At 44.1% G+C, this 27,439-nt stretch overlaps 1 protein-coding gene across 2 annotated transcripts in view; it reads left to right on the forward strand.

Moving 5' to 3' along the window:
• KCNH5 (potassium voltage-gated channel subfamily H member 5) overlaps positions 1–27,439 on the forward strand; it is a 550,163-nt gene that overhangs the window by 501,476 nt on the left and 21,248 nt on the right. The window lies entirely within an intron of this gene.

Here is a 27,439-nt window from a genome sequence, read left to right on the forward strand (position 1 = left end):
CACCCATTTTTGGACAGTTTCTCCCATTCTTCTTGCAGGACCTCTCAAGCTCCAGCAAGTTGGATGGGGAGCGTCGGTGCACAGCCATTTTCAGATCTCTTCGGAGATGTTCAATCAGATTCAAGTCTGAGCTCCGGCTGGGACACTCAAGGACATTCACAGAGTTGTCCTGTTGTTAACTCTTTTATCTTGGCTGTGTGCTTAGGGTCGTTGTCCTGTTGCAAGGTGAACCTTCTCCCCAGTCTGAGGTCCAGAGCGCTCTGGAACAGGTTTTCATCAAGGATGTCTGTTCATTGCTGCATTAATCTTTCCCTCAATCCTGACTAGTCTTCCAGTTCCTGCCACTGAATAACAGCCCCACAGCATGATGCTGCCACCACCATGCTTCACCGTAGGGATGGATTTGGCCAGGGGATGAGTGGTGCCTGGTATCCTCCAGACATGATGCTTGCCATTCAGGCCAGATAGTTCAATCTTTGTTTGATCAAACCAGAGAAGTTTCTCATGGTCTGAGAGCCCTTCAGGTGCCTTTTGGCAAACTCCAGGCACGCTGTCATGTATAGTCAGGTCCATAAATATTGGGACATCAACACCATTGTAATCTTTTTGGCTCTATACACCACCACAATGGATTTGAAATGAAACAATCAAGATGTGCTTTAACTGCAGACTTTCAGCTTTAATTTGAGGGTATTTACATCCAAATCGGGTGAACGGTGTAGGAATTACAACAGTTTGTATATGTGCCTCCCACTTTTTAAGGGACCAAAAGTAATGGGACAGATTAACAATCATCCATCAAACTTTCACTTTTTAATACTTGGTTGCAAATCCTTTGCAGTCAATTACATCCTGAAGTCTGGAATGCATAGACATCACCAGACTCTGGGTGTCATCCCTGGTGATGCTCTGCCAGGCCTCTACTGCAACTGTCTTCAGTTCCTGCTTGTTCTTGGGGCATTTTCCCTTCAGTTTTGTATTCAGCAAGTGAAATGCATGCTCAATCAGATTCAGGTCAGGTGATTGACTTGGCCATTGCATAACATTCCACTTCTTTCCCTTAAACTCTTTGGTTGCTTTCGCAGTATGCTTCGGGTCATTGTCCATCTGCACTGTGAAGTGCCGTCCAATAAGTTCTGAAGCATTTTGCTGAATATAAGCAGATAATATTGCCGAAACCCTTCAGAATTCATCCTGCTGCTTTTGTCAGCAGTCACATCATCAATAAAAACAAGAGAACCAGTTCCATTGGCAGCCATACATGGTTACGCCATGACACTACCACCACCATGCTTCACTGATGAGGTGGTATGCTTTGGATCATGAGCAGTTCCTTTCCTTCTCCATATTCTTCTCTTCCCATCACTCTGGTACAAGTTGATCTTAGTTTTATCTGTCCATAGGATGTTGTTCCAGAACTGTGAAGGCTTTTTTAGATGTTGTTTGGCAAACTCTAATCTGACCTTCCTGTTTTTGAGGCTCACCAATGGTTTACATCTTGTGGTGAACCCTCTGTATTCACTCTGGTGAAGTCTTCTCTTGATTGTTGACTTTGACACACATACACCTACCTCCTGGAGAGTGTTCTTGATCTGGCCAACTGTTGTGAAGGGTGTTTTTTTCACCAGGGAAACAAATTCTTCGGTCATCCACCACAGTTTTTTTTCCGTGGTCTTCCAGGGTCTTTTGGTGTTGCTGAGCTCACCGGTGCTTTCTCTTTTTTAAGGATCTTCCAAACAGTTGATTTGGCCACTACAAATGTTTTTGCTATCTCTCTGATGGATTTGTTTTTTCAGCCTAATGATGGCTTGCTTCACTGATAGTGACAGCTCTTTGTATCTCATATTGAGAGTTGACAGCAACAGATTCCAAATGCAAATAGCACACTTGAAATGAACTCTGGACCTTTTATCTGCTCCTTGTAAATGGGATAATGAGGGAATAACACACACCTGGCCATGGAACAGCTGAGCAGCCAATTGTCCCATTACTTTTGGTCCCTTAAAAAGTGGGAGGCACATATACAAACTGTTGTAATTCCTACACCGTTCACCTGATTTGGATGTAAATACCCTCAAATTAAAGCTGAAAGTCTGCAGGTAAAGCACATCATTTGTTTCATTTCAAATCCATTGTGGTGGTGTAAAGAGCAAAAAAGATTAGAATTGTGTCGATGTCCTAATATTTATGGACCTGACTGTACCTTTTACTAAGGAGTAGCTTTCATCTGGCCACTCTACCATACAGACCTGATTGATGAAGTGCTACAGAGGTGGTTGTTCTTCTGGAAGGTTCTCCTCTCTCCACAGAGAAACGCTGGAGCTGGGTCGCAGTGACCATTGGGTTCTTGATCACCTCCCTGACTAAGGCCCTTCTCCCCTGATCGCTCAGTTTGGTCAGGCAGCACGCTCTAGGAAGAGTCCTGGTGGTTCCAAACTGCTTCCATTTATGATGATGGAGGCCACTGTGCTCATTGGGACCTTCAATGCTGCAGAAATTTTTATGTACCCTTCCCCAGATCTGTGATCCAATACAATTCTGTCTTGGAGATCTACAGACAATTTCTTGGACTTCATGGCTTGGTTTGTGCCCTGACATGCACTTCTAACTCTAGGACCTTATATAGACAGGTGTGTGCCTTTCCAAATCGTGTCCAATCAACTGAATTTACCACAGGTGGACCCCAATCAAGTTGTAGAAACATCTCAAGGATAATCAGTGGAAACAAGATGCACCTGAGTTAAATTTTGAGTGCATGGGCTTTGCATACTTATGTACAGTACGTGGGATTTATTTTTTATTTTTAATAAATTTGCAAAAGATTTCAAACAAACTTGTTTCATGTTGTCAATATGGGGTATTGTTTGTAAAATTTTGAGGAAAATAATGAATTGAATCCGTTTTGGAATAAGGCTGTAACATAACAAAATGTGGAAAAAGTAAAGCGCGGTGAATACTTTCTGAATGGACTGTAGCATACAGATAAAACCATAAAATGAATGATTATTTTACAAAAGGTACACAGATTTTTCATATATACTGGGGACCCTTGGCTGCATAGGCTATTTTCTGGACAAGTACCTTTAAAAGTGGATGTAAACCCTCATATATACCCAGTAAAGTGAACAGCCTCAGATGATACACAGAGATGAAACAATCCTCCTACATAGGGATTTCTTCATAATAACAAAAGGTAAGAATCTGCAACAAAGTTTGTTAAAATCCTTGCAATGTACATAGAGCACCCGAGAGGAATGTTTTTTTTCTCAACAAAAGTGGAGTTATGCTTTAAAGCGGAGTTCCATCCATATAAAAGCCAGCAGCTACAAAAAGTGTAGCTGCTGACTTTTAATAATTGGACACTCACCTGTCCCACGGTCCAGCAATGCGGTCGAACAAAGCCCCGCTCCTTGCCCGCTCCTCTCCTCTGCGCCGGCATTGTGACTGTGTGGCGCCCGGCTGTAGCTTCACAGCTGGGCACGCACTGCGCATGCGCGAGACGCGCTGTGATTGGCTGGGCAATCTTCTGGGACCTGTGACATGTTCCAGAAGATTGCATGGAAGGAGGGGGGAGAGGTGAACTTCCTTCCGGCTCCGCAGAGCCCCGGAAGGAAGTGGGAGCTGGATGCCCCTAAAAAGAGGGTATCCGCTCCCCCCCCCCCCCCCCCCAAAAAAAGACATGCTAAATGTTGCATGTCAGGGGGTCACCTTCACTTAAAGAGGAAGTTCCATTTCTGGGTGGAACTCCGCTTTTAGTTAGAACTAAAGGCAAAACTTTTTTTTTTCATTTTGGGAAGAGTAAAGAGCAAACAAAACTTCTGTCATTTTTTTTTTTCATCATCTGTGTCCCATTGGGGAGATTTCTCTTCACTTCCTGTCCAATAGTAAAAAGTGGAAGTGAGAGAAAATCCCTCCAAAGTGAGGGGATCCTAATGTGTCATCAGAACTTGCCTCCATTGGAAGATTTACCCTCTATTACTGTTCTGGGGACAGCCTAAAATTTGTGCGTTTTCTTTTCTGCACAGTATGTAAGTGGGAATTTGCACACATGAGGCGTAAATTACTGACCATAAAAACCTGATTTTTCTATTTTTTTTTTTCACTGAAGAATGCACGCTGCTTGTTTACACGCCTGTGTGCATTGGTACATTACAATGAATGGGCTGTATTTTAGCTCAGTTAAAAAAAAAAAAGAAGCTGCACTGAGCTTTTTCAAGCTGCAACGTGCAAGAGGCCTTATAATGAACCTATCTGATATAAACCCATTATACATGACATTATATTTAGGTACAGTATAGTGGCATCACATTACAATTGGGCCATTTTAACCACTTAAGGACCCTAAGGATTTGCCCCCTTAATGACCAGGCCATTTTTTGCGATACGGCACTGCGTCGCTTTAACTGACAATTACACACACATCCTTGTTCTGGCTCTCGTGCCCACGATCCCGCGATCGCGCGTTGCCAGCGGATATCGCACCCGCCGGCCACATGCATGGGTCCCCCACCATGCAGCGAGGGCACGGTCGCGTGTGCCTGCTTTAGCTGTTTAAAGGGCCGATGTACAGCTACAGCGATTTGCCCAGGAGAGCCAACCTGCCCCAGTATAACAATGGCAGCTGGTCGGCTACTGATTAAAGTGGTTGTAAACCTCACTCATGGAATCTGAGCAAAGCACATATATTTGCATTGTTTGCTTATCCTTCTCCAAAGCTCTAAGGGCCCTTTCACACTGGTACGTTTATCCTGTATTTTTACTTTGCGAGAAAAATGCAATAAAAATGTTTAGATCAGGAACAAAAAAACAAAAATTCTCAGTGTTCCCCTGGGTTGTCCGGTGACCAATGACCAAAACATAAATGTATTATATGTACACGTTGGTGTAAAAATATACATAAAAGTATCTCTCGGGTAGCCAGTCTGGATAACATAACTCAAGAATCAGTCCAGTCCAGGTCTGTTCTCATGGTTTGACAGGTGCCGGCCAGCCTACAACAGCTTGTGCTCACAGCGTCCTCACTCCTGGTTCACAGAGCCGCCATGTGCAGCTAGGACTACTCCACAATCCTGTGTAGCCCATTATAGTGTAGACTGTCACCTCTGTCATCCTATGAGTTGAACCCGTTAATGATTTTACTTGTTTTGTACTCCTTAAACTGTGCTACACTATTGGTTGCCTGGGGCCCCTCTCCCCTTTCCTTCTTCAATAAAAAATGTTTCCCTTTAAATCCTTTGGGACTTTTCAAGCCACCGCACTGTGGGTGCGGTGCATCTTGAAAAATCTTGCATGCAGCATCTTTGGTGCGGTTTGAAAACCAAAAATGCAGCTTCCCATTGAAATTAATTAAAATCGTGCCGAAATTACGATAAAAACGCACCCGCGATTTGTGTTTTTGAGTCACATGTCCATTTTTCACAGTTGCAGGCGGCCCAAAAATGCACCAGAAATGCAGAGGAAACGCATCTGAAACAGCAAAATTGCGGGTACAATTCATGTGTGTTTTACCGCGATTTTGATACAGAGCAGTGTGAAAGGGGCCTAAGTGTAACTTCCCTCTGGTGCTTCATTTCGCTGTTATCAGCTCAGAGTCACTTCTGAGAAGTTTTCCCAACACAACGAGAAAAGTTTGGGGGGGGGGGGTAGAGCTCACAATAGGGCTCGTCTATTCAGAACACAGTTCTTGTGCTGTGTGAAGGGGTGTGTGTTCCTTTCCTCCAATCAGCTTTCACGCACTGTAACTGTAGTCTCTCTGCCCCCTACTCTGTGCTCCTGACAGATGAAAAGAGATTTTTAACACAACCTTCCCTTTTGAAGGGTTGTAGAGGGGAGAAGACTGCGGATAAACAAGTAAAACCTGTTTGTTTCTCTGTGCCCCTGTGCTGAGTTAGTTTAATAGGAGTGTTTTCATAATTATCTACCAGTCTGCATCCCTTTAGACAAGATTACCTATCGGGAGTATCTTACCAAAAATGACCTTTTTGTTGCAGGGAATGCAACAAATCTGACTTGTATCTTAGTGCAGACTTCTGGGAAAATCAATGAGCCAATCACACAAGCAGGAAATTATGTTTCTGGGGGTGTTCTGTACACATTCTGTGTAGAGCAGTGGTCCCCAACCTTTTTGGCACCGGGGACCGGCTGCGTGGAAGAAAATTGTGCCAAGGCCCAGTTGGGGGGGGGGGGGTGTCACGCGTAAGCGATTTTTCATGGGCAGTTTGTCAGCACATTATTTCTATTTTTACATTGTAGTAATAAATAAAATAGTACAACTCACCATAATGCAGAATTAGTGGGAGCCCTGAGTGCGTTAATTGCCACGTCGCCTGCCACAAGATGTGGATTGTCACTTGCCACATCATCTGCCATGTTGCCTGTCACCAGATGTGGAATGTCACTTGGCACATCACCTGTCACTAGATGCGGAATGTCACTTGCCATGTCACCTGCTACGTTGCCTCTCACCAGATGCAGAATGCCACTTGCCACTTCTCCTGCCACGTTGCCTGTCACCAGATGCAGAATGTCACCTGCCACGTCACCTGCCATGTTGCCTCTCACCAGATGTGGAATGTCACTTGCCACATCACCTGCCACGTTGCCTCTCACCAGATGCGGAATGTCACTTTCCACGTCACCTACCACGTTGCCTCTCACCAGATGCGGAATGTCACTTGCCAAAATCACTTGCCACATTGCCTGCCACAAGATGTGGAATGTCACTTGCCACGTCACCTGCCATGTTTCCTGTCACCAGATACGGACTGTCACTTGCTACGCTGCCTGTCACTGCATTGGTGGCAGCACTGGTCCATCTAGCACAGAGGGGTTCCCGAGTGAAGGCAGGAGAGCGGTGAGAGATGATGTTATCTCTCCACTCTGTGCCGCACTTCCGACATTGAGGCTGACAGGGCAGAAGAGCAGCGATGTGGGGGGTCGGAGAGAGATGATGTAATCTCTCTGCTCCCCGCCGCACCTCTCACATTGAGGCTGACAAGGTGGAAGAGCAGCGATGCAGGGGGCGGAGAGAGATGTCACCTGCCATGTTGCCTGCCCGCTCGCTTATCTCTTCCACCCGGCGCTCATATGTCGGCCGCCCAGCTGTCTCATGCCAGCCGCTGGGCTCTCTCACGCCGCCGCCCACACCTGCAGCCCGGCTACAGAAAGGCCACGGCCCGGTAGTGGGCCGCGGCCCGGGGGTTGATGACCCCTGGTGTAGAGAACACCTCCAGCTTGCATCGCATTTGACAGAAAATTACAGAGCTGTAGATTGAAAATGTAAGGTAATTTTTAATATCATTCCATTACAATATGACTTGTGCCGCAATTGTCAATGCTATATATTTTTTTTGTTTGCAATTTTTTTCCTATGAAAGTGGAGTTACCCTTTAAATTAGTTACACATTATAGGTTACATACATATCGGCTCCCGCATCATTCCAGTCCAATCCTCAGTAGGCAAAAACATATTTGGGGGGCACACCCTACAATGCGTTTAAATTCAAGATGGTGCTGCTATAAGACCAACAAACAGTATAAAACATATTACAGCACACACATACAAGAATGACATTTCCTGCATGGCTAGTTAAAAACACCTGAACATATTGAAAAAAATATGGGGGTTTGGTCACACTATATGGTCATAGTGCTAAGCCCACTTACTGTGACAAAGTACCCCAAATTAGTGGGTCCTACCCTAGTAATAGAATGAAAGATCCTTTGACTCAACCATGGGAGCTGAACTCCTCTATGCGGAAGAACTGAAGGGGATACATCCTATGCACTGGTGGCCACTAAATAAGAGGTAATGAGGAGGGGGAGGGGTGCTCCAGCCCAAAAAACCTGGTCAAGGTCTATTACAATATACAAGTACATATTTGGGGGTCACACCCTACAATGCGTTTAAATACAAGATGGTGCTGCTATAAGACCAACAAACAGTACAAAACATATTACAACGTATTTTTTTGAATATGTTCTGGTGTTTTTAACTAGCCTTGCAGGAAATGTCAATCCTCAGTAGGGTCTGGTGGCCTACAGCGATCTCACACTGCAGACCACTTGAGTTCAGTGGTTAAATCAGCACCCTAAAATATTAGTACAGTTAAGCTGCTTATATGCTGCACAAATGAATGACTTATTAACTTCTCATTGCTTTGTACATTCCAAACTAAGGATACGTGCCACAACCCTAAAGTAGTATTCCAACTTCAACCTATCAAGTTTTAAAAATGTCCCCTCCCCTTCCTAACACTAACCTGTGTAAAAATATATATACTTACCTATTCTCATCCTGCTTCGGTTTGCTCATGTGATCCCCTGTGTCAGCCAGCGGTGGCTGCAAGGGAGAGAAGAGAATGCCTGGAAGTGGTGATGTCACAGCATGTCCCACCTGCTGCCAGCACTCCCTCCCTCCCCCCTGCAGCTGCTTGAAACAGGGATGCCAGATCACATGACCAGACTCAAGCAGGCTGAAAATAGGTATATACAGTCCCTGGAAAAAGTATTCATTCATACCCCTTGAAATTTTCCACATTTAATCATGTTATAATTATGTGGTCTATCACATAAAATCCCAATAAAATACATTTACGTTTTTGGTTGTAACATGACAAAATATGGAAAATTTCAAAGGGGTGTGAATACTTTTTCAAGGCCACTTTTTTCAATGTTTTAGCAGCTGCTGCAGATTTTATTTTTCTGTCTTCAGTTTGAATTGTTAAATTCTATTTCTGGCTGTAGTGCAGTCTAAACATATAGTTTGATATGAAAAATTAAATACTATTTTAGCATCACTACAACCTCTGCGTTCCCCCCTTCTACTTTGTGTAACATTCAATATGCTAAGGAACAGAAGTACTGTATTCAAGACAATATAATGGTATTTTGGCCATGGAAAACTAAAAATCAGCCTCGGCTAGTTTCTGCAAGTATTGGTTTTAAAAATGTCCTATACAGATGTTAACCTTTAAGTGCAGTAGAGAAAAGTCAGGTCTCCAGACAGGAGCCAAGTCCACCTTTTGCAAAAAAATATTCACAGGTAAAAAGTGCATGTATTTTTATTTTTTTATTTTGCAGTCAGCCTGCAAAGCTGGTCAGTGGATCGAGGGTACAATGTGAGTCCCCTGCAAACTCTTGCTCCAGCTAACTGTACTGAGTTATAGACCTTCAGGTAAAGAGCTGGAAGCAATGTCAATCTACTATGAGTGCAGTAATCACCACACTTAGTTTCCATTGAGACCTACAAGTCCACCTGACACAGTAAGAGGCAGGACTTGTAGTTTATGCATCCACAGATCTCTGTGGATAAATAATATGGTAGGGCAGGCACGTACATGTCAAAAGTGACAGCTGCTACAGGAAACAAGTACCCCCACACACTGCCAAAATTGATGGAGTTGAGGGGGTTCTATGGCTGGACAGTGATGGTAAAGCAGCATAGGTGTGTGCACAGGGTGTGCCGGATGTGCCTTGGCACACCCTAATCACCCCATGTTCTTTAGCATTCTCGGCACAAAGATGGCAAAGATCTCCCTCTTACCAATTTTGCTACAAGAGAAGTGTTTACGCTCTTCTTTCACTGTGCCAGTAGGGCGATCCCTGTGCCGGGGTCATATTTATGTAGACACACACACAGACACGCGTTTGAGATTTAGTGTGCACACCCTAATGCTATAGGCTGCGCACACCTATGTAAAGCAGCAAACTGATGGCTTTATTCTAGGGTCTTTTCAAATGTTTCTTTGCTAAGAAAACTCATGAATACAGATTCAGTTTGCACAGCCATCTTTAGCTCATTTCAGTTCAGTTTAGTTTGCATCAGTGTATATCAGTTCAGTCTACATCTGCTTTTGTGTCGATTTTTTTTTTTTTTAGTTGTGGCAGAAACCAGACGTGACAAAAAATAAACAAAAAATGTTTCTTGCTTTAAAAACTGATATAAACAGAATAAACGTAAAAGGACGGCACCTGTTTAGATGGATCTAGACTGAACGTCCATGTGAAAGTGGGCCTTAGTGCTGTTTCTCCTTTACTGTTCAATCACAGGCTGGGGGCTGGGGCAAGACCTCTAAGTATTCCTTAAAGTGTTTGTTAAGCTATTTTTATAAGTCTATGCCAGCCCCTCTATTAGAAGCTGGCATAGCACACTATGTATGTCATTTTTAAAAAACGACTGTTGTAAATAAGGATTTTGAGCTGTCTTCAGGCCGGTCACATGACTCGCGGCCGCTTTACAGATCCGATGTATGGTTTCTGCGGGAGGGGTCGTGATCTCCCTCTGATGTCAGCCGGGGAGATCACGTGGCCGCTTGTCTCCTGCCGCAGAAGCCATGCGTCGGAGCTGTAGAGCGGCTGCGAGTCACGTGACCGGCCTGAAGACAGCTCAAAATCGGTATTTACGGCACTCGTTTTTTAAAATTACATAAAATAGTGTGCTATGCCAGCCTTTAATAGAGGGGCTGGCAGTGACAGTTCTAGTTTTTTTTTTTTTTTTTTTTACAATAATAGCGGCGAGGGGCCGGACCGGAGACAGACATAGAGAGGGAGCTGACAGGCAGGAAGGAGGGGGTGAGGGGGAGAGAGGAGAGCAGAGGGGACAGCAGCGTATGACAGAGCAATGCACGCTGACCACGGTGGTCAGGGCTCAGCAGCCCTGAACTTCGTGGTCAGTATAGAGAGGGCATACAGGAAGTGGCAGGTTCAGGGAGGTTTTTTTTTACAGTTTAGAGGGGGGCAGATTATACAGCACAAGCACTGTGCTGTTTAATCTTCTTTAAGGGACCAGGATATGTATTTTTTTATTTATTTGTTTGGGTTAACAAACACTTTAACTGCAACATAGAAAAATCAGGTCTTCTTCCTTGCCAGTCAGGACTGCTGTGTGGCAGAGCTGTGTACATTTCATAACTAGATAGACAAAAATACAAATCTTTTGACGGGTAACCTGTTCCAATATACTCTATATTACCAAAAGTAATCTTTTACACGCACATGAACTTTAATGGCATCCCAGTCTTAGTCCGTAGGGTTCAATATCGAGTTGGCCCACCTTTTGTAGCTATAACAGCTTCAACTCTTCTGGGAAGGCTGTCCACAAGGTTTAGGAGTGTGTCTATGGGTATGTTTGAGCATTCTTCCAGAAGTGCATTTGTGAGGTCAGGCACTGACGTGGACGAGAAGGCCTGACTCGCAGTCTCCACTCTAGTTCATCCCAAGGTATTCTATCGGGTTGAGGTCAGGACTCTGTGCAGGCCAGTCAAGTTCATCCACCCCAAACTCGCTCATCCATGTCTTTATAGACTTTGCTTTGTTCACAAATCGATTTGCTTAAATTTTGAATCGATTTGACCTCTCAACTCGATTCAAGATTTAAATCGATTTTTTCCCCAGCCCTAATACCTATGCAATACTTTAAACGGATACAGGCACTTTTCACTGGATTTATCTGGGCATATAAAAATCTGAGGATCAGAAGTTCTCTCCTGATTCTTCCTAAGCAACATGGTGAATTGGCAATACCCGACTTGTACAGATACTATCAGGCAGCCACTTGGGTCACCTGATAGATCGGTGCAGGCATGGGGACATAAAAACTTGGCTAAGCTTGGAACAGACACAGAGCAGTGTAGCATTAAATAGAGCATCATGGTGTTTTAGAGGCCTCCCATCCAATATTAAGACCCACCCCCTGATAGAACCCACATTGAGGCAGTGCTCAGGGCTTTTTTCTAAAGGCAAGCTTTCATCATTAGACTCTCCACTGCACCCAATCTTGGGGAACCCACAATTTGCCCCGGGCCTGAGGGGGGGGAAACTTTGATGGATTAATGGAACAGGGGACCTATCAGGTCTCATTTCATATCATCTGGGGAATGGGTTCAAATGTTGACCTCGGGAACCGGGCAATATCAACTGGATTTCAGGCGAGCAGCTCAATTGAGACACTTCTTACATACCTTACATGCTCCTGGTGTTTATGAACGTAATTTACTCCTTTGAAAAGTACTGTACCGAGAGAGGACCACTCTCATACTATCTCAAAGATATACACTTTATTGGTAGCACCCCCTGAAGACTTCCAATTGCCGTTCTTTCAGAAATGGGAGGTGGACTTGGGCATAATCTTCACAGAGGAATAGCGAGCTAACATAATTCACTCCATTTGAAACCTCAAATTGGACAAAAATGCAGGAAACAAATAAGATCTTTTCACAATGGTATCGTACTCCGGCCCTTCTTCATAGATATTTTAGAAAAATGCTTCTAATCGATGCTGGCGCTCCTGGAAGGAGCAAGGGACATTATTACACGTCTTCTGGTCATGCTCTAGACTCAGGGACTATTGGAGTGAGGTCCGAAGGATGTGAGCCTGAGATTCCTGAAGACCCAACTTTTTTTCTTTTGCATGACACTAAAATACCGGGTAAGAGGCACAAAAATTCTATTATGGGCCACCTTTTGAATGTGACTAAATCTTGCATCCCCCTTACCTGGAAGCAGATCTGAGCACCTTCAGTGGGATTATGGCTCAGAAAGGTGGAAGAATTGAATAGACTGGAAGATTTGATTTGGACAACTAGACAGAAGCGAGAGATACATGATAAAATCTGGGCTCCATTGAACCTTTTTATTAATTCAGAGCAGGGAATGAACCATATTGATGCGTATTTCAATAGTTCAGGATAGAGGGCACTGTCCTATTCAAACTAGCTTGGCTCCTGGTGAGAGTGGAATCCTGCTCTCTGGCTGTGGGGGGGGAGAAGGGATTAATTCTGTTTGTAACCCCCCTTTTCTTTTATGTATACATTTTTTTTGTTATGTTTTTTGTTTGGGATTTGGGTTTTTTTTTTTTAAAAGAAGGAAAAAGAAAGGCTAAAAATTCTTATTAGGGAGGAGCCAGTGACGTCATCCAATGGGCCTGTTCGGTACACAGAGTACGGTGCGAGGAGAGAGATCGTGGTGAGCAACTGACTGCCTTATGTGCTGATGTTGTGTATTACAAAGTGAGTGCACTTATGTATATGCAGTAAGGAGATTGATATAATGCTATGGTTCATTGCGCAATGATATACTTTCTTTTGGTTGCATAAACGAAACTTACCACTGGAGGACTGTATAACAAATAGGCTGACTAAACAGCGAAACAGTGGAGAAACCCAGGGTGAAGACATAATGTCTATTGAGTGAAGTCTATTGAGTGAAATAAGCATCCTGGAACTATGGCCTTTTTTTAAATTTTTTTGTTCTGTAATAATAATCTCTGGACTTGGTTTATATATCCATCGAGGATTATCACATGCCCCATATTATATTCTTTATTGTTTAAGGTTTATATGGTAAGGCTCTGTTATCTGCCTTATATATATTACACATTAGGAAGTTTAATTTAGCTCACTTATTTCAATAATAATATATTTTTATTTGAGTAGTGTCAGAACACTTGCACATAGGTGCGGCTTAATTATCCAAACATTTCCTTGAATATTGTTTATGATTTTTATTATTATTTTTTATTAATATATTCACAGCAATTGAATCACCACATATATCATATTAGCGCTTTAGTACACTATTTTTATTGAAAAATTCTTATTACTATACAGAGATACTCCGAAGGAGGTCTTACTCAGGGACTTTGAGTCTGAGTAGGCTACGTTTGTACAGGATCTTATGACCGAGAGGGGGAAGATATTCAGATTAAGATGTTGATATGAAACACTGTAATGCTGATAGCTTTAAACTGCTGGATGTGAATGTATTACCTATTAATGAGGTTTAAAGTTTTTTTTTTTTTTTTTTTTTATGTAATCTTTATTTTATTTTATATTTTATAAAGAACATACAAACAGATAGTATACAATTGGCCTTTCCACATAGCAGTGTGAACTTTACATTGTAGACCTAGAAGTTTAGACAAGAAAATATAAACAGAGGGGCAAGGGAAGGGAGGGATGAGGGATTAGGTTATCTCTACACCATTCCAAACCATTAAAAGAGTCATAATGAGTTATAAAGGGTGTCCCGCCCCCACGGCCTCAGCCCGGACCTATCTTTTCCCAGCCCCCCATCTATGTACTGGGGGGCACGACTCAGCCTCGGGGCCACCAGAGACCTGTTGGGTGAGTCCCTCAGGAGGGGGGCTAAAAGCCTCCAACTGACCTCCAACAAGAGGGAAGCACCCCCCGGGCCTCCTACAAGGCCAATTCGGCCGCTAATTTTACTAGGGTGCCGAGGCCGCCAGGCGAAACCCCTATCCAGTACATCCAGATGGGTAGCGACACGGTAATAACTAAAGAGAAAAACATAAGAACATGCCTTTAACCACTAGCAGTGCATAGCGCTTCAGTTTAACCTTCAACTGTAGACCTTATAAACCACGTAAATGAAAAGGAAGAGTATATATCATTGCGCTACCAGTAGGGCAGTGAGACATAGAAGTCAGGTACGCACATCACCATTCACAGGCCTCCTTAGCTTCAGGGAAGGCTCTGCTAGCTCCAGCAGCGCAACATCCAGGCTAGATGACACAGGGTTAGCGTCAGTGGTATACTTCCGCCACTGGGCCCAAACACCATTGAAACGCTCGCTCCTATCTTTGCACCTCGCCACCCACTCCTCCGCCTCTCTGATATCGCCCACCTTCTGTAGCCATTCTGTTAAAGTAGGGATCTGCGGACGTTTCCAATAGAGAGGTATAAGCCGTTTAGCGGCATTTAGTAAATGAGGAAGGGCGCTTTTTTTGTAATGGCTCAAAGGAAGGCCAGGGAGGTGCAAGAGGAAGTGCATAGGGAGAAACGGGATCTCGATCTGCAAGGCATTTTTAATACAAGTATGTATTTCCATCCAAAAAGGCTTGATTGCTGGGCATTCCCACCAAATATGAAGGAGGGTGCAACGGTCCGAAACTGAGGGGTAAATACGTGATATGACAGCTGGTACGCGATACCAGTGAGTCAGAAGCTTGTAGTTAGTTTCTTGCGTTCTAGACTCTATGGAGCTGGAGTGTGCTAGTTTGTACATGTGCAAACGTTGTTCCGGTGTGAACTCTACCCCTAGGTCCCGTTCCCATTCCCGTATAAAAGCCGGCTTGCTGACTGTGGACACTGATCCCAGAAGCCTATATATCTCAGAAATCAGATGGGGAGTGAGCTCTTCCTCTATGAACAGTCTTTCTAGTGTGGTAATAGTGTCCAGCCCCCTCACCAAGGCCCCCTTTGTGGCAATGAAATGTTGAAGTTGCTGGTGCCTCCACCAATCCATGGGGAATCTGCCATGATTATTCCGTAAAGCGTCTAGGGGTATCAACTTGCCCTTATCCATAAATTTGCCGCAACTATAATTGCCGTCGTTAACCCAGGTACCAAAGAAAGTCGGTGCCAGTGGGGAGCCCGGGGGCGCCCAAGCGTACATAGCATTTGTGTGGTCCCAGACCCGTAGGGTGTGAGTGGTTAACGGGGAAGACATCTGTGAGAGTCCCCTGTACTCGTGGGATAACCAGGGGGCATATGACAAGTCGCGGCCGGCTAAGCTCTTCTCTAAGGAGACCCACAGTTTTGAACCCCCATGGTGGCGCCAGTTGAGGATGTGTTGGATTGCAATGGCTCTGTAATATCGCCGTATATCTGGGAGGCCCAAGCCTCCCATCTCTTTGGGTCTCTGCAGTAGGGACACAGCCAGTCTTGATTTTTTACCATGCCAAATGAAGTTAATCATTAGGCTTTGAAGCTGTGTGAAAAAGCTCCTGGGTATGCGCAACATCTGCAAGTAAAAGAGCACTCTAGGGAGGATGTTCATCTTAAGTATGCTAAGTTTACCTAGCCATGTGAAGGAGGTCTTGGCCCAGTTCTGTAAGTCTCTATGCACCATGCTTAAAAGGGTAGGGAAATTAGCAGAGTATATAGTATCAAATTGGTTTGTAAGTTGGATACCCAGATACTTAATAGAGGTTTTAGCCCAGCTAAATGGGAAAGCTTGCTGTAAGTCGGTGGCCATCTTTGCGGGAATGGTGATGGGCAGAATTTCGGATTTCGAGAAGTTTATCTTAAAATTTGATACGTGTCCGAAAATTTTGAGTTCCCTCATAAGGTTTGGCAGCGACACCAAAGGCTGGGTCAAATGAAAGAACACGTCGTCGGCATAGGCCGACAGTTTGTGTTCCGTAGACCCCACCGTCACCCCATATCAGCGTTCGCCCCAATTGTTCTAAGCAGGGGCTCCATAGCTAGAACGAACAAAAGGGGGGAGAGGGGGCACCCCTGTCTCGTGCCATTCTGTATGGGGAACCCCAAGGACAAGTGGCCATTTACCTTGACCTTCGCACTGGGGGTCGTGTAAAGTGCCATGATCAATTGGAGCATATGAGGGCCCAGTCCCAAAGCCTCCAAGACCGCCTTAAGGTATGACCAATCTATTCTGTCAAAAGCCTTTTCGGCGTCCGTGGACAGAATGAGGTAGGGGGTGGAATCCCTGTGGGAACGGGCCAACTGTATGAGCTGCATGGCCCGGATGGAATTATCCCTAGCTTCTCTACCCGAAATGAATCCCGTTTGATCGGGGTGAATAAAGGAGGGTATGACATGTTTAAGCCGATTTGCCATAATCTTAGCAAAGATTTTTATATCGACATTAAGTAGCGATATTGGTCTATAGCTTTGTGGGAGAGTGGGATCTTTGCCTTCCTTAGGAAGCACAGTGATGTGGGCCAGTAATGCCTCAGGGGGAATCTGGTGGTTTGTGGCTAAAGAGTTAAAAAACCTGCACATATGGTTTTGTAGCAGGGGGAGAAATTTTACGTAATACGCTTTGGAATATTCATCCAGGCCAGGGCTCTTCCCATTAGGTAAGGCCTTCACTGTCGCGGTGATCTCCTGAGGGGAGACGGGGGAGTCAAGGTCTAGCTGCTGCTCAGGTGTCAGAGAGGGGAGTCCGGCCGAGGTGAGGTAGTCGCCAATGGCTTTCAGTTTAGCCGTCCACCCGGTTTGGGAGATATCTTTATCTAAGTGATATAAGTCTGCATAGTAATCTCTGAAGATGGAAGCAATCCCAGAGGAGTGTAAAGTTGCCGTACCATCGGGCGATCGAAGCGAGTGTACATGAGCTGTCAGTCGTCGCTTCCGGAGCACTCTAGCTAGCATTCTGCCACACTTATTTCCCTGTTCGTAATATTTATGTGATAGGTAGCATAGTTGTCTACGCGCACGACGATCCAGGAGGCGTGAGAACAGCTCCCTCAACTTGGTCAACCGTTCGCGGGCCTTAGCATCTCCCTGACGTTTGTGTCTAAGTTCTTCCTCTTGTAAGGCTGTCAGTACCCTCTTGAAGTCTATCTGTCTTTCACTTTTGAGTTTAGAACCCAGGGAGATCAGTTCTCCCCTGAGTACCGCCTTATGACTTTCCCACACAACTCCGTCCGCCATATCCTCAGACACATTTTCTGCAAAATAGAGCGTGATGGTTTCAGAGACCTTAGCCACTACAGAGGCATCGTCCAGGAGGTTCTCATTGAGTCTCCAAGACCAAGCCCTCGGCGATCCATCTGGAACCTTCAGCACAGCCCACACTGGGGCATGATCTGATATAGTGATATTGCCTATTTCAGCTGACTGCAGTAGCTCAAGGGTATCATGATCCACACACAAGATCAATGCGCGTATAGACATCATGTACCCCCGAGTAGTAGCTGTAGTCTCTATCCGACGCATGAAGAGCTCTCCACGTGTCTATAAGGAAGTTATTCTGCAGTGACTTGCGAAAATGCTTGAGGAAGGCTTGGGAGTGAGTGGGGCGGCCACGGGACGTGTCTATTAGTGGCCCTCCCTAAATTCGTTCAGCTTGTCTAGCACAGAGTCTATGAAGGGGAGTTGTTGAGCATTGGGTGCGTAGAGAGTTGCAAATGTGAATTTTGTTTTGGCCAAGACCCCCTTCACGAAGACGTATCTGCCCTGTGGGTCAACCTGACTATCCGAAAGTTGTTATGGGCATGATTTATGAAATGCAATGGTGGTACCACGTGATTTGGCCACCGGGGAGTTGCTAAAGAACCATTGGGTGTAGAGGTGCGTGGGTATCTTGGGGAGGGATTGTTGTCTGAAGTGGGTCTCCTGCAGAAAAACCACCTGAGCCCCCAGACACTAACTCCAGCCAGAGCCTGTTGCGCTTGTGTGGAGAGCAGAGCCCCCTGACATTATAAGACAGTACCTTTAGTGACGGCGTACCTGAATTTGATGATAACCGATCGGTCTCACCACCTCTAGGTCCTCTGCACATGGTTCAGTTGATCAAGAGGCAACCTGAAGGTCAAAGCAATAAATGTTAGCTCTCAAGAGCAATATAAGGCACAGTAGTGATATAAAAGGGAAAAATGTGGGAGAGAAGGGGGGGGTTAGGGTAGGGCAGGGAGGGAGGGGGGGAGGGGGATTTAGAAAAAGGAGGGAAGGAGGGAAAGAAAAGGGAAATAAAACAACAGCACCACAGGGGCCGGACCGTGTCTAACAGGCCCGGTGTATTGCACCGTGGTGAAATTTAGAGCTTACCCGGGAGGGGGGTATCAACCCGAAAACTGCTCGGGTGAAAACGCGGAGTCCCTCTAGGGACTATCACCTAGTAAGGTGAGGCCTAAGTGGGGTACGTGGGCAACCACCAAGGGGACGAGTAGCCCATTGCCCCGTCCAGTCCATTACAACATGTAAACAGGGTGAAAAAATGATGTGCAAAAAAGAAAAACAACAACAAAAAGAAAAAAGAGTACATGGAACTCGAACTCCCAAAAAGTGCAAAAACAAGGCAACCAAGCAGAGGGCTGAGTAACAGACCCCCCAGTCCATCACGGTGCATAATGTATAGCTCAAAGTTGGGTAGTAGTGCAAAGTAGTGCCAAGGCTCAGTGTCCTGCAGGAGGAGGTGTAGTGTTAAAGCAGTGCGTCCATTGGGCCCAGTGTCCCGGCCGAAATACCGATGATGAAGAGGGGGTGCTCCGTGGTCTCGTCCAGAAATTAGAAAAAGGTTGGCAGTAGCGTGTTCAGTCGCAGGTTGCGGGTATAGTATCATCGAATTTCTGCTCCAAAGTCTCTACCCTGTGACCCAGCTCAGTGGTGTCTGCTTGCAATTGTTCAATATCTTGCTTGAAGGCCCTTTCAATCCTGCTAGTAAAACGCTCCAAGTCCTCTTTAGTGAGGAGAGACCATAGGTGCTGTCTGATATCCCTGTCCTCTGTCAGATCTGCCAAATCTGTACTTGTGGTGATGTGGAGCGGTGGGATGCAGGGGGGATGGAGTCGCTTACCAGCCTGGGAGAAGAGATAGGAGACAGTGCTGGAGGTGCAGGCTGAATCTCCTGTTGCTGCAGCGTGGCTGTTCGTTCCGGCGCCATCTTGGATTTTCCCCTCTGCTGACGAGGGGTATCCGAAAGGTAGGAATCCAACGATCCCTGGCCGTGAGAGTGGGCTTTTTTCAGCTGAGATGAAGCCCGCTGCCGCTGTGACATGCCCTGGGTGGAAATCGGGGGGTAATCACCCCTGTAGCTGCTGTTATAGCTGCGGACTGGACGGAGCTCGGGCTCCAATGATCCCTGGCCGTGAGAGTGGGCTTTTTTCGGCTGAGATGAAGCCCGCCGCCGCTGTGACATGCCCTGGGTGGAAATGGGGGGGTAATCACCCCTGTAGCTGCTGTTATAGCTGCGGACTGGACGGAGCTCGGACTCAGCACGTCCTCACTCCTCCATAGTCAGGCAACGCCCCCCAGGTTTATACGCTAGTTATATTGTTCGGAGCCTGTATGTGTTTCCCTTTTAATAAAGAATGAATAATAAAAAAAAGAAATGGCGTAAAACTGATTTGTTGTACGTTTTCTTAGGAATATTCAAGACATGTAGGAGAAAGAGAGCATGGTCTTCTGGGAGGGTGTAATCGGTGAATTTTTGAGAAATACAATGTACCTCCTTCCAGAAATGTTCTAATTTTGGACAGGACCAAAAGATATGTTGTAAAGTCCCCTTTCCATCCTGGCATCTCCAGCATTTGTCAGGGGTTGAAGGAGAATATTTATGAAGTATTGGGGGCGTACGGTACCATCCCATGAAAAGTTTAAAATTGTTTTCTTGGGCACGTGTACAGATGGATAGTTTTAAGGCAAAACGGATAATCTGCCCATGTTGTGTCAAAGAAATAGTCCTATTTAATTTCAGTTCCCACTTCAGTATGAAGGGGAAACATAGTCATCAGGTGGAGCAATCAGCAGCACATACAATTGCAAGAGCAAGTGGGGGAAGGGACCCGTCTCATCACAAATTTGTTCAAAGGGAGTCAACTGTTGTTGGAAACTGTCCGGGGGGCAGAAGAGAGTTCAAAAAGTGTCAGAGCCATTAGGCAATCCAAAAGTCAAGATTGTAGTGTCCATTCGGAGAAGTCAACACTGATAATGAGGGCCAATGTGTGGATCCCAGGAAATGTGAGGCTTGGTAACATTGCGAGTCTAGGAGTGCACAAAATGGTCCCCCCTTGCAGTCCAGGAGAGAAGGGAGGATTCCCCACAATGGGGTAAAGGGGGGAGTGGACACATAACGAGGTAGTAGAGCATATCCAGAAGCAAATACTCAATGTGGGTCCCAGGGTCGGGTGCATTTTAGGAGCGGGGGTAAGGTCTGCAAAGCACCAGACCGCACGACAGAATGAGACTGCGCATTGGGACTGCTCGATCTGGCTATAGTTTGAGTTCAACATGTCTTTCACCAATAAATTAGTCTTCCCATATGGTCCGCCTGGTAATATTTCTGTATACCAGGTACCACCACGCCACCGTGTTGTTTAGGCAGATTCAAGAGTCATCATTGTAGTCTAGGTCTTTTGTGGGCCCAAATAAAATGAACTAGCAGGGTGTTAATTTATTTGAAGAATTCCGAGGGTATACGAATTGGCAACACTTGAAAGAGATATGAAAATTTGGGCAAGCATTTTAATGATGTTGCATCTTCCGAACCAGGAAAAGATGTCCTGATGCCATTTGGAAAGCAAGGTTCGTACTTTAGTAAGCAAAGGTGGAATCAGTCTGTGTATTTAACCATTAGTCTGGAGTTCAGATTTAAAACATGTCCGCCTTCTATTACAATACAACCCTATCCATATGTCATCAAAAGTATTTATAAAGAGAAAAAAATATGCATATTTTTTGGAGTTCTACTAGGTTCAGACTAGGGTGATTGGAAACAATTTTACTTCTGAGTAAATGTATTTTTGCTTGGTGAGACATATAGGGAATTTGGCTATGAAATTAGTTTTGAGGTGCTCCGAATCTTGGTAGCAGCCCTGAACTTTGCACATGGCACTTAGGATATGGAGTATCTCTGCAATATTCATTAACTGTTTTGCTGCAGTCAACAAAAGTGCCTATTTCAGTTCACTGGAGGAATTTGTATCAAATAAATCAGTGTCTGTGAGTGGACAAAGAAATAGTGACATTTCTGCAGAGCTGGTCTAGCTGGTAACTGTAATTGATTTTGTTTCGAGTCTAGTTCAGTTATTACGCTCACAATTTTCAGGACATGTTCTTACTTTCCTGCTCAAGTAGGTTTTATTTTATTTATTTTTTTGTTTATAAGACATATAGTCACTCTGTTGGTTCTGGTTCAGCAAACATAAAAAGGCAAAAGAAGGAATATCCCTAAAAGCTACACATCTTTGTGATCCAAAAGCCTTTTTTCCACACTACTGTACCTAATAACATGATTGTGTGGGTTTCAAAACAGATGTTAAAATGTGTTTTGGACCTAAAAAAACTACAGAAAACTTACAACTGAAAAAAAGGCCAATAAACATAAAACTACATAATATCCATAAACAGATTTGTGTGAAATCCCAACATCGTTTTAAGGCATACCCCCCAACTAGGGGACACCTATTAGCAAATATAGGTAGACATAGGACACACACCCTGCCACGCCCCCCTAAAGGAGAATTATACATAAAAAAAAAATATGTTAAATCCACAAGTGCTTTTTTTTTACCATTATTATTCCTTTATACTAGCCTGAAACCTACAAATGTAGCAGTTTAGAAATTGGATAAAAGGTTTAGCACTGGGAAGACTTTTAAAAGATAAATAGTGCATTTTATATACAACTATATAGATCAAAATGAGGGACAAATGAAGAAAGGAGGCCATTGTTGCAAATCAGGGACAGTTGGGAGCTATGTTCTAAGGTGAACAGAAAACAATTGGGGTAGATGGGTGTAAAATTTGAATGTAAAATTTCACATTTATAGCTTGGGGCAGAGTCATGGAGCATAAAAAGCTCATCTTACAAAAAGACAAGCTTTTTTTTTTTTTTCTTCAAAATTATTCCAGCACAACCCCAAACTCCTGCTTCTTGGATGCACACAAAGAGGAGAGCCTCTGCTCTTTCTATCTCCAGTGGCCCAAGACACCCTCTGCACATTTCAACCGTTACTGATGTAAATACTATTCTTTCAAGTTAAGCTGGCCATACATAGATCGAAATTCAGCTGGACCAGCCAATATTTGATCCACGCATGGGCACTATGGTTGAACACAAGTTGATGTGCTGATCGACCTCTGTTCAACTAGCCCATTGGAAAATTTCTGCTTGATCAGAGCTGCAGACCATAGCCTGCAGCGCTGATCAGTGTATTCTGATGGTGGGGAAGTCTCCCTGCTGCCCAATACAATGACGCAGGATGGGGAATCGGGTCAGTTTTTTCCTTCAACCTGTTGATTTAACGAAAAAACTGACTCTTCTATGGGCTGCCTTAGTTACTTTAGTTAGAAAGTGGTGAAGCCAGAGGTATGATAGCCAGGTCAGTAGTGTATTTAGGTTTTGTGCTGCCTAATTTAAATATGACCCACTCCTTTCTGTCAAGGCCACACCCTTTGCTGTTTAAGACCCGCCCTGAAATTTTCGAGTGGGGACACTTATGAGGAACATAAAAAACAAAGGCGCCTCTAAGTGCAGAAGAAAAGCAAGTTTAATGCCCCAACTGGGTTCAAAAGCACTTACAGGATGGAAGGTGTAATCAGGCACATCATGAGTATGGCTGCATTGGAAGGGGTCACGGTGGGAGAACGCCTTCAGGGAGATGGAAACGTGTCCCTCTTTGATGACATCACATCCCCCTTCTGGCTGTGTGTTTGCGGTCCAGGCTGGTTACGGGGCCGCTCAGTGGATGACATCACTTCCGGGTACGCCGTCTCTCCCCGCTGACGACGCCGGCTTCACAGCTGCTTCCAGTGCTTCACCCCGCTGCTGTTAGTGACAACTACATCCATCTTCCTGAAGGCGTTCTCCCACCGTGACCCCTTCCAATGCAGCCATACTCATGATGTGCCTGATTACACCTTCCATCCTGTAAGTGCTTTTGAACCCAGTTGGGGCATTAAACTTGCTTTTCTTCTGCACTTAGAGGCGCCTTTGTTTGTTTTTTATGTTCCTATAGATCCTGCTTCAGTCTCTTAAAGCTGCAGCCCTTTGTGCTGAAGATATCATTCCACGATTACATTACCATCTTTACCAGCACCCCTTTTTTGGACTGCCCCTTCATATAGAGACATTGTTTAGACTACGTCAGTCTTGTGCACCCTATATACATTTTTTGACACTTATGAGGGCCTGGGGGGGGTCAATGGATTCCCTTAATTTGCATAAATTTCCTCTCACTTCCTGTTTGGCTATGGGACAGGAAGTGAAGGGGAACCTCTGCAATGGGACAGGGATGGTAAAAAATAAACTGACAGGGGCTATTAACCCCTTTATTACCTTATTACTTTCCTTTTTTTTTATTACCTTATTCTTTCCAAAATGAAAAAAAAAAAGTGTTGCCTATAGTTCTACTTTAGGCACAAATTTCTGATAATTTTATGGAGAGGACTAAGAAGATATAACCATGCCAATGGTGCAGCAGAAAACATATAGCACAGTGAGGAAGGTTTGTGTTCCAGGATGATAGGACAGTCAAAATTAGAAGCGGCCCCCCCCCTAGTAGTGGAATGCCGGCGGCACTAGACTAATTTGCCTTTCAGCCCAGTCCGCCCCATAAGACTGGCGCTACACTTACAGTGTAGCGCAAGCTGGCGAGACTCTTTCTGTGCTGCCCCCCTGCAAAGTGCTGCCCTAGGCCTGGGCCTTGTCGGCCTAGGCCAGGATACAGCGTTGAGCCAGGTAACTAGCATTTTCAGAAGGAGATCATCAATGACAGTCTTTCACCCACAGTCAAGTGTGAATGCAGCCTTACTGCAGACCTCTGTTCCTTTTACTGTCCAGTGCACAGAATGGCTGTTAGATTTACTTTCTTATGATAGCTAAACTGACCATACACAAACATTTAAAGTCAAATTTATATAAACTGAAGACAAAGTCCTTCACCAGAATTAAAAACTTGGCCAATCATGTTTCGTCTTTTATGCTCGGGGAAATGAAAATAATGAATCTGATTTGTGCATATGGCAAGTTTTCCACTTTTTATATAAAGGTCCCTTTACATTGGCAGTTGTTTATGGTAACTGAAAAAAGGCTTTTCATTTTTATAATATAATACAAATAGAACCCTATTTCCATTTTTTACGATAATTGGTGGTGAGCTCAGTATGCACTTACCTTTACACTGTTAGACATGACAGGACATAAATGATTGGCAGTGTGAACAGAACTAGTATTGGTAACCTTCTCGTCAGATGATTACATTGCTGCCAAGGCTTTTTTGTTGAAACATCTGTCAGCAGTATCGTATGAGGTTCCCAACAGCAGCCACTATAACTTAAATTTATGGGAGCATGGTGCAGTTTCCAGCTTTCTTCTCCTACAGTGTGCAAGCGCTCTCTGTACAATGCGCCTGTCTTCCCATTTTGATACAGCCAGTGATGATGGGGGATCAGATTCTTGACAAACTGAAGAAATGTGTCAGGCATTTCAGTCTAGGGAAAAAATCCTTAGTCGCCCTCAAGCCTGTCAAGAATGTTCCTTCCAATATTTCTCATCTACAGTACTTAAAGATGATGAATTCTCAAGACATTGATAGAAGTAGATATGGGAGGATGAATTCCTCAGTAGGATAAGGATATAATTCACACATTCACAGCTATTGCGGTAAAACAAAATCATCAAGATTAATTTTAGAAATTAAACCTTGAGCATTGAGAGAACACAACCAACCTGGCCAAAGGTATTACTATAATATATCAGGCCAGCCTGTGAATTGAAGCTGAATTTATGGCAAAGCTAAAAGCCCTCCATTTAAATATATGCCTTCTATGTAATTCTGAAAGGCATGGCTTGACCACACACCCTCCTATATAGCTGGATCCAAGTGCTGTATACTGTATTCTGCCTGCCCAACAAATTAAAAGTGTTGGTAGATAAAAAGTGTTGCTAGATATATATTTACAAAAAAAAAAAAAAGTGCGCTTTAAAGTGAAACAATTAAAGCTTAAAATAAGATTTTATGTTGACATTTTAAATTAGCATGGTGAGCATGGTAAAGGCAAAATTATAAGCACATTAAAATGTAGTTTAACTTTTTCGTCTAGCAGCAGAGTCACTTTGAAATCTCTGCCCTGGTTTGATGCAAGGGCAGAGCTGTTGCTGTTCATGATTAATTTGGTGAAACAGTTGATTGGACAATTAATCCAGAAGATTGCAGTGCTTTTATAAACCAATAGATGTTCTACATATATGACAGCCTGTGTGCTGAACCATTCGCCATTGTATACATTCATGTATACAAATGTTTCTTCTTGCTATGTGTACTACGTTTCTTATAAACTATATATGGAGTTGTTTGATAGGAATTCATCTAAATGTAAGAAAATATCTTCCCCGTAATTTGAATCTTTAACTCAAAAAAGGTAAAATTTTGATTTGAAATAAAAAAAAAAAAAAAGTTTACTACCTGTAGATCCTGGCATTTCTTTCCAGTACACCTAATTTCCTGTGGAGTGCTGACAACACTGTAAGACCACTGCTAAAATTACAGCAGTGTTGTCAGACCTCAGCACTGCATCTCCCTAATCTTCGGTAATGTATATGAACCCCATCCATCAGCTACTGGTCTTCTGACCACAAGAAAAGCACAAAAATTGTATTTAACAAATTTATTTTTTTTAAAACAGCATGAATAGAGTTTTTTATTCCATTTACATGTTGATCAAGTTGTCTAAAAAATATAACAGTGTAGAGAGCAAGCTAACACTGCCAGTGCTACTTAAAACAGTTGCAGCCAATAGTTTTTACAAAGCTGCACTCTAAGCACATATAAAAGACACAAACTGATGCAGCTCTGTTATCATTAAGACATCATTAAATAAATCTTTCAAATGGAAGCCGTAGTCCAAGTAATGATAGGAAGAGAAAGCATAGTGATAGAGAAATGAGCTCATCAATGTGCTGCTTCTCCTTTCACTGCCCAGTCTTAGGATTGAATGATGCTGGCCGTAATGCCACGTACACACGAGCGGAATGTCCAACAGAAAAAGTCAGACAGAAGCTTTTCATCATGTATTCCGATTGTGTGTATGCCCCATCGGACTTTTTACGTCGAAAATTCTGACAGACCTAGAAATAGAACATGTTCTAAATACTTCCGACGGAACCAATTCCTATCAGGAAAACAGCTCGTCTGTATGCTGTTCCGACTTATCAGAAACAACGCATGCTCTGAAGCAAGTACGAGACAGAAGGTATTGGCTACTGGTTATTGAACTTCCATTTTCTAGTCCCGTCGTACGTGTTGTACGTCATCGCGTTCTGGACGGTCGGAATTTGGTGTGACTGTGTGTATGCAAGACAGCTTGAGCGGAATTTCATTGGAACTCCGTCGGAAAAACCTTCAGAGTTTATTCCGACGGGAAAACCGGTCGTGTGTACAGGGCATAAGACTGAGTTCATATAGTGGCAGAAAAAAGTACTACTTTGGAAATCACTGGATTGAAAGTAAATATTGCAGCAAAGGCTGGCTTTGTTATTTTATCTTTTTAACCACTTGCTGCCCGCCCGCCGTCATTGCAGCTGTTGTTCTGGGCCGCCGTCATATGATGGCGCAGCCTTCCAGGCAGCCCAGGGGGGCACCCGCGATTGCCCGGTAACCGAGCAGGACCGTGGATCTGTGTGTGTAAACACACAGATCCATGTCCTGTCAGATGGGAGGAAACCGATGGTGTGTTCCTTGTACAGAGGAACACCGATCGGTCTCCTACCCTTGTGAATCCCCTCCCCCCCCAGTTAGAATCACTCCTTAGGAATACATTAACCCCTACAGTGCCCCCTCCTGGTTAACCCCTTCATTGCCAGTCACATTTATACAGTAATCAATGCAATTTTATAGCATTGATCGCTGTATAAATGTGAATGGTCCCAAAAATGTGTCAAAATTGTCCAATGTGTCCGCCGCAATATCGCAGTCACGATAAAAATCGCAGATCGCCGCCATTACTAGTAA

The sequence above is a fragment of the Aquarana catesbeiana genome, linkage group LG13 (genome assembly GCF_042186555.1).
Source record: "Aquarana catesbeiana isolate 2022-GZ linkage group LG13, ASM4218655v1, whole genome shotgun sequence".
NCBI lineage: Eukaryota > Metazoa > Chordata > Amphibia > Anura > Ranidae > Aquarana > Aquarana catesbeiana.